The sequence below is a fragment of the Miscanthus floridulus genome, chromosome 10 (assembly GCF_019320115.1).
Source record: "Miscanthus floridulus cultivar M001 chromosome 10, ASM1932011v1, whole genome shotgun sequence".
Taxonomy (NCBI): Eukaryota; Viridiplantae; Streptophyta; class Magnoliopsida; order Poales; family Poaceae; genus Miscanthus; species Miscanthus floridulus.
In genome coordinates this window covers 94041107-94057936 of record NC_089589.1, presented here as the reverse complement: position 1 = coordinate 94057936, position 16830 = coordinate 94041107, and the positions used below count along the sequence as shown (strand labels likewise).

General features: G+C 38.9%; 1 long non-coding RNA gene across 1 annotated transcript; it reads left to right on the top strand.

Moving 5' to 3' along the window:
• The first annotated feature begins 7774 nt into the window (after nucleotides 1-7774).
• Nucleotides 7775-15337, top strand: LOC136485124 (uncharacterized). Its single transcript, XR_010766326.1, has 5 exons — nucleotides 7775-8283; nucleotides 9081-9133; nucleotides 9271-9310; nucleotides 9766-9839; nucleotides 15078-15337. It is a non-coding gene; the product is annotated as an uncharacterized lncRNA (long non-coding RNA).
• Nucleotides 15338-16830: the final 1493 nt, after the last annotated feature.

The window sequence follows — 16830 nt, the reverse complement described above, 5'->3', positions numbered from 1 at the left end:
CACAGAGAATATGAATTTAATTGCTCATTAGATTTTAAGTTGTCTGTCCGGCTTTTTTTTTTGAAAGCATTGTCGCTACAACCATTTTATGTTCATAAGTTGGCCCCAAATTTCTCCATTTTCTCCTATGTAGGGGACCAAATAAGCATCTCACTTGGAGATGCACTTCAAGTGAGGAAAAGTTACTTCCACATTTACGATTCACCTGGTGCCCTTTATTATGCTAGAACCAAACTTACATTCATCGCACCAAATGTTCAAACTCTTGCTCTATTAAAAAGAGATGAGGTCAGTTTGATTCTTACTCGTATTCAAGATAAAAAAAAAGTTTGATCCTTCCTAGATTTATTGTTCTACAAGTGAAAAGTGTCATATAATTGTTGTATGTTTACATTCCAAGTACTCATACTTGGTACACAACGAATATTTGTCTGCTTGATAAATATTTGGGGCATCTCTTTTTTCAGACGGGTTAAGTCTAATTTACACCCTCCAACTTACAGCAAAGTTCGGATTTCAACCTCAAACTTTAAAACCGGACAACTTTGGCCCTCCAACTCTCGAAAAAGTTCAACTTTCGAACTTCTGAGCGGTTTTGCGGGTGAACAGTATCTTTTGATATTTTCGGGAGCACCGAAATTTTATATTATTGTTTTGAGCATCTTAACGTCCTCAAATGAAAAAACTCAAAACTACAAAGTTGTAGATCTCATCGAGGTCTACAATTTATATATAAAAATTATCTTCATCCGACATCGTATTGAAGGGTTTTCTATTTTTTGAAATTTGAGTCTCATTACGCGATAAAATATGGTGCTGAAATTTTATATTATTTTTTCGAGCATCTTACTATCCTCAAATGAAAAAACTCAAAACTACAAAGTTGTAGATCTCATCGAGGTCTACAATTTACATATAAAAATTATCTTTATCCGACATCGTATTGAAGGATTTTCTATTTTTTGAAATTTGAGTCTCATCACGCGACAAAATTGTTTCACGCGTGATGAGACTCAAATTTCAAAAAATAGAAAACCCTTCAATACGTTGTCGGATGAAGATAATTTTTATATGTAAATTGTAGACCTCAATGAGATCTGCAACTTTGTAGTTTTGAGTTTTTTCATTTGATGACAGTAAGATGCTCGAAAAAATAATATAAAATTTCAGCACCATATTTTATCGCGTGATGAGACTCAAATTTCAAAAAATAGAAAACCCTTCAATACGATGTCGGATGAAGATAATTTTTATATGTAAATTGTAGACCTCGATGAGATCTACAACTTTGTAGCTTTGAGTTTTTTCATTTGAGGACGTTAAGATGCTCAAAAAAATAATATAAAATTTCGGCGCTCCCGAAAATATCAAAAGTTACTGTTCACCCGCAAAACCGGCCAGAAGGTTGAAAGTTGAACCTTTTCGAGAGTTGGAGGGCCAAAGTTGTCCAGTTTTGAAGTTCGAGGTTGAAATCCGAACTTTGCTGCAAGTTGGAGGGTGCAAATTGGACTTAACCCTTTTCAAACAGTCAATACACCAATGACATATGGTAGATTTCTCCAGCTCAAGTACTTGGAGATAGTGGCGTGCGCACCAATATTTACCCCAGACTATGATTTTTGCTCGCTGGTTTCTTTTCTTGATGCTTCCCCAGCATTGGAGACCTTCATCCTACGTGTAAGTATTACTGCATGTAAGCGGTCCTTAAGGAAGACTAATTTTTAGCTATTATCCTTTAAGAATCTCATCAATTTTATGAACAAGACTATGAGGTCCAGCCTAATTGAAAACCTTTTGGCATATTATGGATGATACACACTGATTTATTTCTATGCAGATTGATCTGCCAACCTTAAGACTTGATTCTATTGTCGAAGATCCAGGCGGTGATTCCTCACGTCCACAGTGCCTTTCAGAATGTTGCCATGACCACCTGAAGAATGTTATGATAACCGGTTTTTGCTCTGCAAAGAGCATGATCGATCTCACGATCCATATTATCGAAAAAAACAAAGTCATTGGCGTGTCTTACATTAGACACTACACGTGGGCATGACCGTAGGTTTAACAAGATTGACAAATGCTGGAAGCTGAGTCAGGATGCACTTGTGGAGGCTGAAAAGGCCCGCGTTGCCATTCAGAGATATGTCGAGGGGAGAGTGCCTTCGTCTGTGAACCTAAAGGTTATTGTGCCGTGCAGCGAGTGCATATGCTGACAAACATTAGATGTTTCCATGCTGTGTTAGTGTGTTACTAGTCCATCAACCCGTGCTCTCGCACGAGTTAGAATCGCATGGGTTAGAAATTTTGAGTCATATATTGTTTATTACATCTAAGTAATAAAGAATTGTTATATTAAATTGAATGTTATTATCTTTGTTTATTTTTACAAAATAGATATTTCATATAGTCTATATCCAAATAGTTTTTTTTTGCAAGGGACTTATTTATATGATTTTCAACCATATTCGCTTATTTTTATGTTGCATGGCATCTTTTTATATTTTAAATATATAATTAGCTTGAAACCTTGCCATTAACTATGGCGGTCCTTGTTGTTGCCACATCTTATGAAGTCATGAATCTCAGATTAATTTTTTAAATTTTATTCTTGTTGACTGCTATAGATTTTCTTTGTCGTCAAGTTGACACTCTTGTGATTATTGTATTTTTTATTAACAGCACCTTTTGCGCTTTTTAACAATCACTACTAATTTTTGACCCTATTGCATCGCTTCACCTTGCATCAAACACAAATCTGATGCAATAGGTGGCTGCTATTGCATCAATTTTGAAAATTTGATGCAATAGGTGGGCATTATTGCATCGAGAATGAATTTGATGCGATAGTAATTCATGTCAATGCAATAGGTATGGCATATCACACCGATTTCGTACCAAGATGCAATAGGTAGAAATTATTGCATCGGACAATTTTTGTTGCATTAGCATTGATTTTTGATGCAATATGTAGGTGGTATTGCATTGGTTTCAAATATCGGTGCAATTAGAAATTACTATTGCATCGGATTGATAGTGCTATTGCAACGATTTAGGCATGTTTCAATGCGATACATGGTCACTATTGCATCGAAAGTTTTATGTTGCAAGATGCTAAGACATATTAGCATAGATTGGTCATAGTATACATAGTTATCTGATACAAAGATAATATGCAATGTTTTCAATCTACTGAACCATGTATAGAGAGATTTTTTTACGTGAAAAATTAGTCATAGTAACCTTGTCCAACTAAGCAAAGTGCCCTAGTTCATTTATTCTCACAATAGCTAAGCAGAGCAATGCTCAAGGCTGAAGTATAAAACTTGAGCTTGACTTAGTTCCCTACACAAATAGTAAATTCGCAAGTAATTGATAAAGTATAAATTGGTTCTATAAAGAAAAATATTGAAGGCCGAAATGCATATCCAGAAATTTAGGTACACATGCTCACTCAAGTGAGATCCCATACATGGCCTCAAGCCCTAAACCTCAGATGATGTTATGGTTATGTTACTGTCAATAAGCATGGCAGCAGGGTGAAGAAATTTTTTAACATAAAGATTCACAGAAGATGCCCCAATCCACATACATTGCAAAACGATACGAGCTAGATTGTTTTAGTTCAGTTCACACAAACATGCTGATTATGCTAATAATTTGAGATCATAAGGCACGAAAAAAATGCAAAATTATGGTGTCCCCAATGGTCTAAGATTTGCATGACGAACAAATAAAACAATAATTGGGGGGGGGGGGGGGGGGTATCAGAATCCAAAAAAGAGCCATTGTTTGTGACGCCTTGTCCTCTTCTCTTTCTGCTCTTTGGGTTCTCTTGCCACAATTTTTTTTGTATATCAATTTCTATGAATCAGTAAGGAGAAAGTGAATAATGAAGTCACATTGATAAAATCAATTATTCCTTTACAACACAAAATATTAATTAAATCAATCATTAAAGTGTATTCAACATAGACAACCATGTTCATCGAGAAGCATATGAAAAGTGTGAATATCATACAATCATCTATAATCTCTCGACAGCTAAAATCTATCTTGTTCACTCTGACACTTGTAGCTTGTCTTTCCTTCTACATCAAGTTACACTGTTTCCTTTATGCTGCAAAATAAGAGATTAAGTCAGTGGTTAGAAATTTTGACCAAACATATCATGATTTTTGAAAGGAAGCTAGCAAGTGGATTCTCTGGGCATCAGCAAAAGAGATTGTAGTGATTCATGTAAAAAAAAAACATAAGCATGAACTGAATAGCATGTTATTTATAAAGAACTTTGCTCTCTGATTTCTCATCTTAATTGGTCCCCAAGACATTATAATCTGTAGGTCAAATAGCCATGGAGTTCTTATATACAGTAAAATATAAAACTTGGACAATAAAACTGATTCCTCAGACAACAGCCAATTAGTCATCCATACAGTCACATAGCTTCAAGATCTAGAGCTATAATTTTTTGAGATCCCTACAGTACACATAATTGTAATAATGAAATATTGAAATGTATCATCGCTCGAGGAAATTTTTAACTGCATAAGCTAGCTAGGCAACAGAAACATTGCAACACATCTTATGGTTGTCCTCATTACTCAAGCGGAGCAGGCACCTCCTCGTAGAACCAGAAAGCTGCATACATGATTGATTAATAAGATCGAGAGGGCAAAAATCTGAATTAGCAGCCATTCTTCACTAGAACTCTACACTACCAAATCAAAGTGGACGTATCCAAAATTAAGTTCGGAAAATAACAATAACCTGCAGAATAGGGGGGGGGGGGGGGGTTGATGTGGTCGTGAAGGATCTCGCCCTGGCCACAGCGAACTGGGATCGAAGCCGCGCACAGATGCTGATCGGTCGGGGCGCGAGCTAGGGTGAACTTCGCCGTCTTTGATGGCCGCGAGCGGATCTGCAGAAGGGAGGGTCCACGCCACCGCGGATCTTGTGGGAGAGGGTTCATCTCCGCTGGATCTCCACGGGCTGCTCCAGCACCTCGATGCATTCGCTTGGGGGAACGGAGGGGCAGGGATCGTCAATCAGCATCACGTACTGTGAGGGAGCGGGGGCGGCGCTGAAGGATTGGGGAGTCGAGAAAGATTGAGCGGTCAAGCCAAAGAAGATGCGCTGGATGTACTGTAGATGAGAGGGTGCGGAGATGAGTAGATAGGATTTGTTTCAATTTCACAAATCAGAACGCGGGAGTTAGGCCGCCAAAACTTTTGCAGAAGTTATAACTTTTGGTGCCTAGCCAAATTTTATTTTATTTTTCTAAGAAGATTTTCCAGTGATCGGCATCTATAAACTTTTCTATAACACATGTAGTTTTAAATTTGAAGTAAAATTCCAATAAATTGATACAGGCACATTTATATTCTAAAATGCATAGTATTCCAAAAAAATCATTTATGCAGACAAGCATCTAAAATCAAGATTATATTATTTTTTAATAAAAAATGTGTTAATTATTAATCACCTTGAATCTCACTAAAGGTGAGAGAGTTGACTAGAAACAACAACTTGGACTTAACACAAAATGGAACAAACTTGTACATAACTTTAATTTTCTTTATGGAATTTTTTAGAGAAGGTTGTAATTTTTTTTAGTCCCTAGCCAAATTTTCAATACATAATATTTTTGATATTCAAATACCACATGTCGTTATTATCAAATATTTTTAATACCAAAAATGAAAAAATATAATTAAATCGTTCATAGACAAACATATGGAATCAAAATTTTATTAAGTTTTCATTAAAAAAGGTACAAGTAAACTAATGGTCACTTTTAATGATGTTATAAGAAATCCTTTTGGACTCGTGACAAAATTTTAGATTTTTTAGGATATTTGAGCATTAAAATATATCTAATATTGAAGAGCGAAGCAATTCTTTCTTCTGTCTTTTTCTACATTCCAGAGTGCCCTCCTAATTTTCAAAAAAACTAAGGCAGCTTTGTGAAGGATCTTAAACAATATTATCTTATACTCCCTAATTCTTTTTTACGTATCATATTAATTTTTTCCTAAGTCAAACATTACTACTCCCTCTTTATTAGATGTCTTATTAACTTTGTAAAAAACGGAGGGAGTATCTATAACCAGCTATTTCCAAAAAAAATCTTTATAGTTTTACAACATATGAATTATATATTATGATAGTGTTTTTCATATAACAAATATAAAAAGCCTAAATCTGATATTATGAAGCTATATATTTCTTTTGAAAATCAATCGTCGGAGATAAATATTTCATTTAGGAAAAACCTAGTACCATATGTAAATAAAAACGGAGGTAGTATACTATAATGTTTTTATGACCAACAAAGTAGTTATACGCAGTAGCTCTCAGATGTTTTAAAGTATATTGTGAGTATGAACCAAGCTTGCACCATATTAAGAAGGATGTTGTCGAGTCATGTAGAAAACTCTAGATGACGGTGTTAAAGCAACCACGACAAGATATTAGGATTTTGACATATCCGACCACAAATTCAATAAACACAACTCCAAAAGAGTATACGTAATTATCGCTCTCACAATCCTACTTGACTGTCTACGACCCACTAGTTCTTGCCTATACAAGAATCTAATGAAGTGGAGCTATCTAGCATAATCCTCTTGAGTACTTGTAATTGCTCCTTACAAGGCATGAATGATGCCCTTTAGTTGGCTTGGTGAATACATTGGTCTCTACCTTTTGTTTATATGGTTCCCTCCAAAGGCTCTTTAGTTTATATGGTGGATACATGCAAGTTGGAGTCCTACCCCTAGTAGGATACTACACTGAAGTTACAATAGCACACCTCTATTGAGTCCTATTACTACCCGAGCTAAATATCAAATAACTTTAATTTTGCATTATCCGAGGGACACTTTATAGAATAATTATAATAATATCTAAATTTGGTTCGAAATTTCTAAAAACTTGCATGATAGTATATTTTAGGTGTATAATCATTACATAAAAAATTTAAATGGGTTTAACAAGTGGTACCGCACGTTGTTTACAAATAGATACATTTCTCACGTAGCTATATGAAACTATTTGAGAGATACATCTATTTTGTGAACAATATATAGTCTCACCTTATTTAAAAGAATTTTTTTATGGAAACCTTATGGGTCCAAAATATGCTTTCATGTTAGTTTGTAGAATTTCCTGACTAAATTTATAGTATTACAATTATTTTTAGAATTAACATAGAATAATTGTAATAATATCTAAACTTGGTAAGAAAATTCTACGAACTTGCGTGACAACATATTTTTGGCGTATAATCTTTCCACCAAAATTGCAAAATGATTTTAAGAAACCGCTACTATACATTCTTCACAAAGAGATAGGTCCCTCGTAGAGTTATACGAAACTATTGAGAGATGTATCTATTTACAAATAATGTATGGATAGTTTTACATTGTTAAATCATTTGAAATTTTTATGAGAACCTTATACATCAATCTTATGTCTTCATGCTATTTTTTTAGAAATTTCTTACCACTTTACGATACTATTATTTTTTTCTATCGAAGTCACCAAAATAAATCAAAATCGAATCGGATATCTCACACTGTTTTTTGTGAATGAAATTTTAATCCGCGTCGATCTCCCGCTAGCCTATTAAACTTCAAATTTTAATCCGCGTATATACACTCCCGCCAGCCAAGTCGCCGAGTAATCCTAGCAAACAGAGCCCTCTGGTCCCTCACGTCTCCACGACCCCTCCCGCAGCCTCCTTCCCACCACCCCTTCCGCAACCCCGTCCCCACACCTCTGACCTCACCTCCACACCGTTTCCCCCTCCACCTTCCCATCGACAAGGGGCATATCCAGTTGGGACCACGGTGATTCAGGTGACAGCGTGGAGATCCCCTCCTCTCCTTTGGCTCTCGGATCTAGATCTAGAAAGGGCAAGCGGGTGGTGGAGGACCTATGCGAGTACTGGAGCTGGAGGACATCCACTCCGAGGCGGCAGTCATCACCGAGCCTCCGCACGAGGCCGCTGCCAGTGTGGAGGAGCTCGCGGCACAACTTTGGCATCCTCGACGGCGAGGCCAAGGTGTGGTCGGCTGGCAGCTCACCCCATCGTCGCCGCCGCCACGTGCCACGGCGCACAGGTGAGTGGTCGTGCTTGACTTGTGGCCTCTGGTTGCAGGTCTGCGGGCTAGAAGGAGGCGTCATCGTGTCCTGTGGCGGGACCAATGGAATCAGTGGCGCCGCCGCCGTGTTTTGGGCTTTTGGCTATTCGTGCCGTACCTGCAGCTCCAGTGGCAGGTGAGCGCCTCTCCCCTTTCTTGGCACTTTGTTTTCTTCCTGTGTATCGATAAGTTTCCTAGCAGTTAACTCGAACACCCATCTGTGGCCTGTTGTGGGATGGGATTAATGCTGGATTGTATGACTTTGCCTCCTACACGGTCCATTGACAAAGCTAATTGTTGCTGACTGTGATTTGACTAAGGAAGCTGCAAGAGTTCTAGAAAGAGTAGAAAGATAACCTCACACATTTTATCATGAACGTTTGTTGAATTGCAGATCATGACAACTATTATTAGCATTTAGATTTAGATTTAAAAAAGATACAAGAAATTGCCGACATGTCACAAAATATTAATTCTTTAGTTAGCAAATTGCATTATATGTAAGAAGCACTTGTCAAATCTTCTCTCTACTCTGTTTCAGGCACTGCTGGTCCCAGACCATGCATACACAACACCTGTTTATAGCTTGTTCAGTCTGAATCTAATTGTTGTCTGTTGACATAACTAATAATGCTAGATGGGTGACTATTCGTTTTAGCGAGAACTAAAATAATGTGATGTTAACGGTATGAACCGAGAGCAGTTTATGTATTAATAAATGCTTCAATATTAGTATTGGATGGTGCGTAGTGTTGGTTTTGCTTATGTGATCCGCTTAAAAATAGAAAGCTGAGAAGACCGTGACCCACTTGTTCTTCTGCCATGACACACCTTTATATTACCAGTTGAACAACATGATATAGCATGTTCTAAGTTCAAGCTAGAACAGCTCATGTTGATTTTTTTCATCCCTTTTTCTCTCTCAAAATGCAGGCTTTCCATAAGGTTGTCCGCTGCTGGGCTTCAAAGAATTTCATGACTGGATGGTAAAGAGTTGCGAAATTCATCTTTCTTGGCCTTTTGATTACTGTCTATTGTTTAGCAATTGAACTGTAATAGTGCAATTCCTAGTAGCATAGTATAACAATGATTGATGACTAGTGATCATAGATATATTGTGCAGACTGGACAAGCTCAAGTATGAGAGATGGATGCCATAAATGGTGAGCTATTTAAACAAGCATATAAATCTTCAGTAATTGTTGATGTAGCTTCAGTTAATTCATATCTGATCTGCAGCAATGTAGATTGAATCAGAGTATATCTACTAACTGGAAGTTTGTATACATCCTGTATGTATGTTTACTGGAGATTACAGTATTGACTGAATGTTTTTCTAATTTCAGCAAATACCTGTACTACATACTTGATAGAAACTAGCAAGCAACACTTGCATGAAGAAGAGAAGGCATTCTCAGGCTAACTGTAGATTGTTTTTACTGTGACATTGGTTCAGTTCAGGACTTCTATTTTCCCGATTCAGCCATACCTGATTCTATGATGCCTACTTTGCAAATGATTCTACTCATGCAGTCATTTGGAAGATTATGTGATGCCTAGTCTATGATCCATTATATATTACTGATGCATGTCATTTGGACTTTTTTCCATTGAGCAGGAAGATGAACCTTGAGGGACTCTTGGCAAGATGAACTGAATCAAAGATTCTACAATGACAAAGATCCAATGCTGGTTTGTGCTAAGTGTCATCTATATTTGTTTAATTCTATAAGTTAGTGGTCTATTTTGCAGTTCCAACTTTGTAATTACTTTTTTGAAATAGGAAGCCCTTTGACTTCATTATATTGTACAGACTACTCCCTCCGTCCCATAATTCTTTGACGTTCTGATGAGGACATCGCCACGCTGGACACACCGACGCCATGGTCTTCCCCAAGTTGCAATTCGTTCCCAACTCAGCTGCCACGTCACCCTCGGATTCAGCAGACACGTAACTTCCTCATACGACGTCGAAACGGGCCGTTCTTGGATGCGTTGGAAAGGGGACGACGACGCCGTCGTTTTGGATCTGGTCCCAGCTCCAGAAGGTCCGTGGATCATTCTGTGTGACCACGGCAAGGTGCTGCGTCACCTATTTGGGCCAACTTGGCCATGTATCGTGTCGGGCCTTAAGCCCAAGTTGTGGGCGCCCAACCCCTGGCCGTCCCCAACCCTAGGTCGAGTCTTAGACTATAAACACAGCCGCCGCCGCTGCTACACAATTGGGTTTTGTTTAGAGTTTAGTTTTCCATCGAGAAACTGAATCGTTCATTGTAACTGTGGTGACAAATCCTTTTACAGTGATCCAGGGCTCCCGTTCTTGATCTCCTCCACTGTGTCGATTAGTCCTTTGGAACCGAGTTCTTGAACCCCTTATTGATATTCACGTCATTCATATTTGCAATTTCAGATTGCGTGTTTTACCTTCTTGCTTGTGCTCTTCGATTCGCTTGCAGGAAAAGCCTTCTTGGCGAGGTCAATCAAGTTGTGCTTGGTTGATAACCAACGGAGCAGTGGTGTAACGGTTGCAGGGTTCGAATCGCGTCTGATTTGAAGCCGGATCGCCAACGTCGAGATCTCCACATATCGAACTTACCGGCTACCTCTCGGAAGATCGGGCCTGTACTCATCAATTGGTATCAGATATTTCAGGTTTACCGCGAGGTATAATCTCGTTTGCCTTAGATTCATATTTGTTCATTACCTAGAGTCCACAAAAAGCCCAAAAATATTTCAATTTCCGCTGTCCTATCGCCCTTTGTGCCTTTGCAATTTCGTTTCAGATTCGTGTTGTTGAGTTTGTGTCCGTGGTCGAGTCTTGTTGCTGGTTTAGGATTGTGTTCGTGGTCGTAGTTCAATCGCCCGTTGCTGTGATTTTGTTTTCCGCCGCTATCCCATCCACCGTTCCCAAACAACAAGTCGAAGCCACCACATTACTCGACTTGCCCCGCTAGCCGCCTTGTGTAACTTCTCGCCGCCGCGCAAACCCTAGATAGGTTGCCAGCCGCTCGTATTTTGCCTGCATCGCAGCCCTCCTTACATCATCAGGCGAATACCTACTGCTGTGATCGGTGTTAGAGTTTAGGGACGCTTTGCCCTAACTGCCGCCGCCGTGTTGTGCCTCCCGGAAAACATACCTTGAGATACCTTCGGTAAAACAGGCATAACTTTTCGCTCGTTTATCAGAAAAATCTGAAATTTTTTGAGCAGCTTCTTGACACCATTTGGACCCGACCCAAACGCTTCGCCCTGTTTGGTTTCATCAGAATTGCCAAAAAAATTCGGGAAAATATAGAAAAAAATTTGTCAAAGTTTTTGCACGCTTTTCAGAGAACGTGCTGAATTTCTGTAGACCACATCCCACCTCAGTTGTAGGTGCCAATTTTTGTGGTTGCATCTTTTGTGATCCTTGTTCAGAGAAAAGTATAAAAAAATAGTGAAAAAAAAGTTTGTTTCCTACTAGTGCCTTTTGGAAAAATCCGGGAAAAATTCAGGAAAAAGGAGAAATCCGGGCTATTTGCTTGTTCTGTGAGTTCTTTCGATCGTCCTTTGTTTTCACCTTGTTGCGCTACGTCTCGACACGTCTTAGCCAGCACCTATGATTTGTACTTTGGATCCAGATTGAACAATCGCTACTCTGCACTCGTTAATTGCTGATCATTGCTGTCATATTGTGTGCCTACCCATAGCTCCACATATTCTTCTGTCAGCACAGGTTCATCTTGCAACTGTTACCCACGCTCAACAACAGATTGCTTCGCCACTTTGGTTTTGCTCCTGTTTGGCGTTGGTAAGAATACAGGCAAGACGGTGGTAAGCCGCTTGTGATTTTGCATTCCACTTTCACCACCATCACCACCACTTGTTTCCTTTTAGTTGATAGGGATAATACTTTGGTGTTGTCTTTTTCTATCTTCAAACCATGGCAGGAACTCCGACGGACTTCAATGAGTGCGTGTCCAAGGGCGAGCTTGCAACGTTCATGACTGAACAACGCAATCTTATGACCGAGCTGACGCGCAACGTGAACAATCTGGTCACCCGCATTGAACAGATTGAGCAACGCCCTCCGCCTTATCGTGCTGATGATGAAGATGCGGATGCTTTTGGTGATGAAGATGCGTATGCTGACGGTGGTGCCCGTCGCCGCCTCAACTTCCATCGTCGCGGCATGGGAGGTAATAATCATGGTAATAATGATCCTTTTGCTAAAATTAAATTTAGTCTACCTCCTTTTGCTGGTAATGTTGATCCAGAGGCATATTTAGATTGGGAGCTTGCTGTTCAACAAAAATTTGATTCTCATAATGTTCCTCCTGAGCATAGAGTTAGACTTGCTACTAGTGAGTTTACTAATTTTGCTTTGTTCTGGTGGAGTGATCTTTGCAATGCTAATAATGCTGCTGCTGTGCCTCAAACTTGGAATGTTTTAAAGCAACGTATGAAATCTCGTTTTGTTCCTCCTTATTACCAACGTGATTTATGTTTGAAACTACAAACTTTAAAACAAGGTGATAAAGGAGTGGAAGCATACTATCAAGAATTGCTTATTGGTTTAGCACGTTGTGGTATAAATGAAGATGATGATGATGCTAGTGCTAGATTTTTTGGTGGTTTAAACCATGATATACAGAACATACTTGATTACAAAGAATGGCGCAATTTTTCCCAATTGTATTATCTTGCTATTAAGGCAGAACGAGAAGTACAGGGACGCAAACAACACCAGCCTTTCAGGTCTAACAATGGGAGGAATTTTCAGCAGCGTTCCGAGCTAGAGACGCCCAAGCTTCCTGTTGCACCATAGCCATCTACACCTCCATTTTCTTCCGGGGTAAGTAAATTGTCTAATGTGCAGTTTCCACAGCTGAAGAAAGGTGGAACTCCGGGTGCTTCTACTAGCTCCTCCTCGTCCAGCTCTAAAATCATTTGCCACCGATGCAAAGGCATGGGACATGTCATGAAGGAGTGCCCCAGTCGTCGCGCTTTCATTGCTACCGAGGATGGATATGTAAGTGCTAGTGATGTTGAAGATGATTTAGCCCTTGCTGCTAACATTGATGCAGATCCCACCGAGGGCGATCAAGACAAGGAGACCATCACCATTGACTCTGTGGCTGCTGCCGCGGACTACCCTAGCCTTCTTGTGCAGCGTGTGTTGAGTACACATGTGGGACATGAAGAAGAGATGAAGATCCAACGCCACAATTTGTTCCACATGTATCTCATTGTGCAGGGTTGTCGTGTTCTCACTATCATTGATAGCGGGAGTTGCAACAACTTGGTGAGTTCAGATTTGGTTGACAAGCTTGGCTTGACCACACGACAACATTCGTATCCATATAAACTTCAATGGTTCAATAATAGTGGTAAGACTAAGGTAACTAAATCAGCACGCATTAGCTTTTTCACAGGCTCTTATCATGATACTGCTGATTTTGATGTTGTCCCTATGCAAGCTTGTTCCATTTTGTTAGGTCGCCCATGGGAATTTGATAATGATGCTTTACACCATGGTAGAACTAATACATACACTATCATACATAAGGACAAGAAAATTACATTGCTGCCTTTGTCTCCTACGGATATTATTAAACATGCTAATGAGATCAAAAATAAACCTCCAACAGACATTGCTAAAAATAATGGGATTAAGTTAAAAGGAGGTGCTTTTCTTGCTACAACTCCTGCTACTGCTGAGTTATGTGATAATCCTGATGCACCATGTTATACTATGTTTTGTCAACCTTTTATGTCTGGTGCATTGCCTGCTGTCACTAATCTTTTGCAGGAGTTCGCTGATGATGGGATGGAGTCGAGGACGACTCCAATTCTACAAGGAGGGGATGATGAGGACATCGCCAAGATGGAGTCGAGGACAACTCCAATTCGAGAAGGGGAGGATGATGAGGACATCGCCACGCTGGACACACCGACGCCATGGTCTTCCCCAAGTTGCAATTCGTTCCCAACTCAGCTGCCACGTCACCCTCGGATTCAGCAGACACGTAACTTCCTCATACGACGTCGAAACGGGCCGTTCTTGGATGCGTTGGAAAGGGGACGACGACGCCGTCGTTTTGGATCTGGTCCCAGCTCCAGAAGGTCCGTGGATCATTCTGTGTGACCACGGCAAGGTGTTGCGTCACCTATTTGGGCCAACTTGGCCATGTATCGTGTCGGGCCTTAAGCCCAAGTTGTGGGCGCCCAACCCCTGGCCGTCCCCAACCCTAGGTCGAGTCTTAGACTATAAACACAGCCGCCGCCGCTGCTACACAATTGGGTTTTGTTTAGAGTTTAGTTTTCCATCGAGAAACTGAATCGTTCATTGTAACTGTGGTGACAAATCCTTTTACAGTGATCCAGGGCCCCCGTTCTTGATCTCCTCCACTGTGTCGATTAGTCCTTTGGAACCGAGTTCTTGAACCCCTTATTGATATTCGCGTCATTCATATTTGCAATTTCAGATTGCGTGTTTTACCTTCTTGCTTGTGCTCTTCGATTTGCTTGCAGGAAAAGCCTTCTTGGCGAGGTCAATCAAGTTGTGCTTGGTTGATAACCAACGGAGCAGTGGTGTAACGGTTGCAGGGTTCGAATCGCGTCTGATTTGAAGCCGGATCGCCAACGTCGAGATCTCCAGATATCGAACTTACCGGCTACCTCTCGGAAGATCGGGCCTGTACTCATCACGTTCTATAACTCAAAACTTGTCCCAGAATGCTTGAGGCCTTGTTTAGTTGGGGAAAGTTTGGAAATTTGACTACTGTAGCATTTTCGTTTTTATTTGGCAATTAGTGTTCAATCATGGACTAATTATGCTCAAAACGTTCGTCTCGTAATTTCCAACTAAACTGTGTAATTAGTTTTTTTTGTCTACATTTAATGATCAACTATATATATTACTAATGCATGTCATTTTGACTTTTTCAGGAAGATCAACCTTGAGGGAGTCTTGGCAAGCTGAAATGAATCAAATATTGTGCAACGAGAAAGATGTCATGTTGATCTGTGCTAAGAGACATGTATTTTTGTTTATGATTGCCTATTTGTAGCATAAGTTAGTGGTTTGTAATGCAGTTCAACTTTGCAATTACCTATTTGGAAATAGGAAGGCATTTGACTTCCTTACATTGTACAAACTATTGAATGCTTATGATCCAAGTTATTAATATGATTGCCTTTTTGTGCCATTGAATTTTGTAATTTTATGAATTTCTGTGCAATGAATTTGATGCAATAATTGGTTGCCCTTCAAATCTCATGTCGATGCAATAGTTTGTATTGCATCCAAGCTCATGTCGATGTGATAGTTTGTATTGCATCTAACCTCATGTCGATGCAATAGTTCGAATTGCATCAAACATAATGTCGATGCAATAGTTCCTATTGCATTGAACCGAAATGATGATGCAATAGAACCTCTTGCATCGAATCAAAATGGTGATGCAATAGATTATATAGCATCGAACCTAATATGGATGCAATATAGTCTATTGCATCAAACGATAGCCGTTGCAATAGATGTATTGCATCAACATAATTTGGATGCAATAAGCTATTGCATCTCTCAATTTTGATGCAAGAGACAACGGATGGACGATGCAATAGCTGCTTCTCGCATCAACCACAAGTAACCGATGCGAAAGGCTATTGCATCAAGACCACTTGCATCGGTTGGCATCAAACGAGAAATTGATGCAAAACCGAACTATTGCATCTATTTTAGACCTATAACATCAAAAATTGACCGGTGCAACAGGGTCAAAATTTAGTAGTGAATAAAGATTTTTGGTCTTAGAGTATGTTCTTAGATACTAAAATAGCAAAAGTAATCATTCGAAACCGGTGCCATATCATTTAAGATAAGTGATAGAGCTTGAAGTGAGATCTCAGATGGGGTAGTAGTGCTAACCTCAAGAGAATTTGAACACTTTAAGCTATATAATTATCGACTTTTTGCTCTAAAGTAATCTTGAAGGGTTGGGAAAATATAGCAGTGGTCTCTCATACTTCTCATGATGATTGAATTTTCTACTATCAATATAGACATGTCAAATATTTAGTTAGAATACATCAATATATCTAAAGCAACAACCTATAGAAATTATATGTCATGATTACTAATATGGTTTTAAACAATTTGTTAGTATCATTAGATATGAGTTGTTAAGAAAATATTTTTTTTGTGATAAAACATAACATATTTATTTATCGCTCATGCATGCTTGCATAACATGCTTGTTTACTTTGATCAAATCTTAGTATATTAATATTAATAGAAATAGTTAATGTATACATATATACATGCTCTATATTATTTAACATTTTTAATAAAAGGTGTTGGTAATTTTAAATGTAGATTTTAGATGATATATTTTTTCAAATAATAAGATAAACATTGGGTTACATAAATTATCTATCATAATAAGAGTACATGGGTAATTAGGTGCAAATTTAGATATGCTTTAAATCATGTTTCTTAATGGCATATGTGGGTAGTTTGAATATATAGTCATGTGTTGCCTTATGTTGTTTTACGCAATAGCAGAGGTGGGTAACTTTTATAGAATAGATCCAATAGCTATTATTATCAATGATAATTAGGTTATACCGAATTGATAGTCAAATGTTATGGATTTTTGTGAGAATTTCTTGGATCTATCTTTTATTCATATTGTGTCTT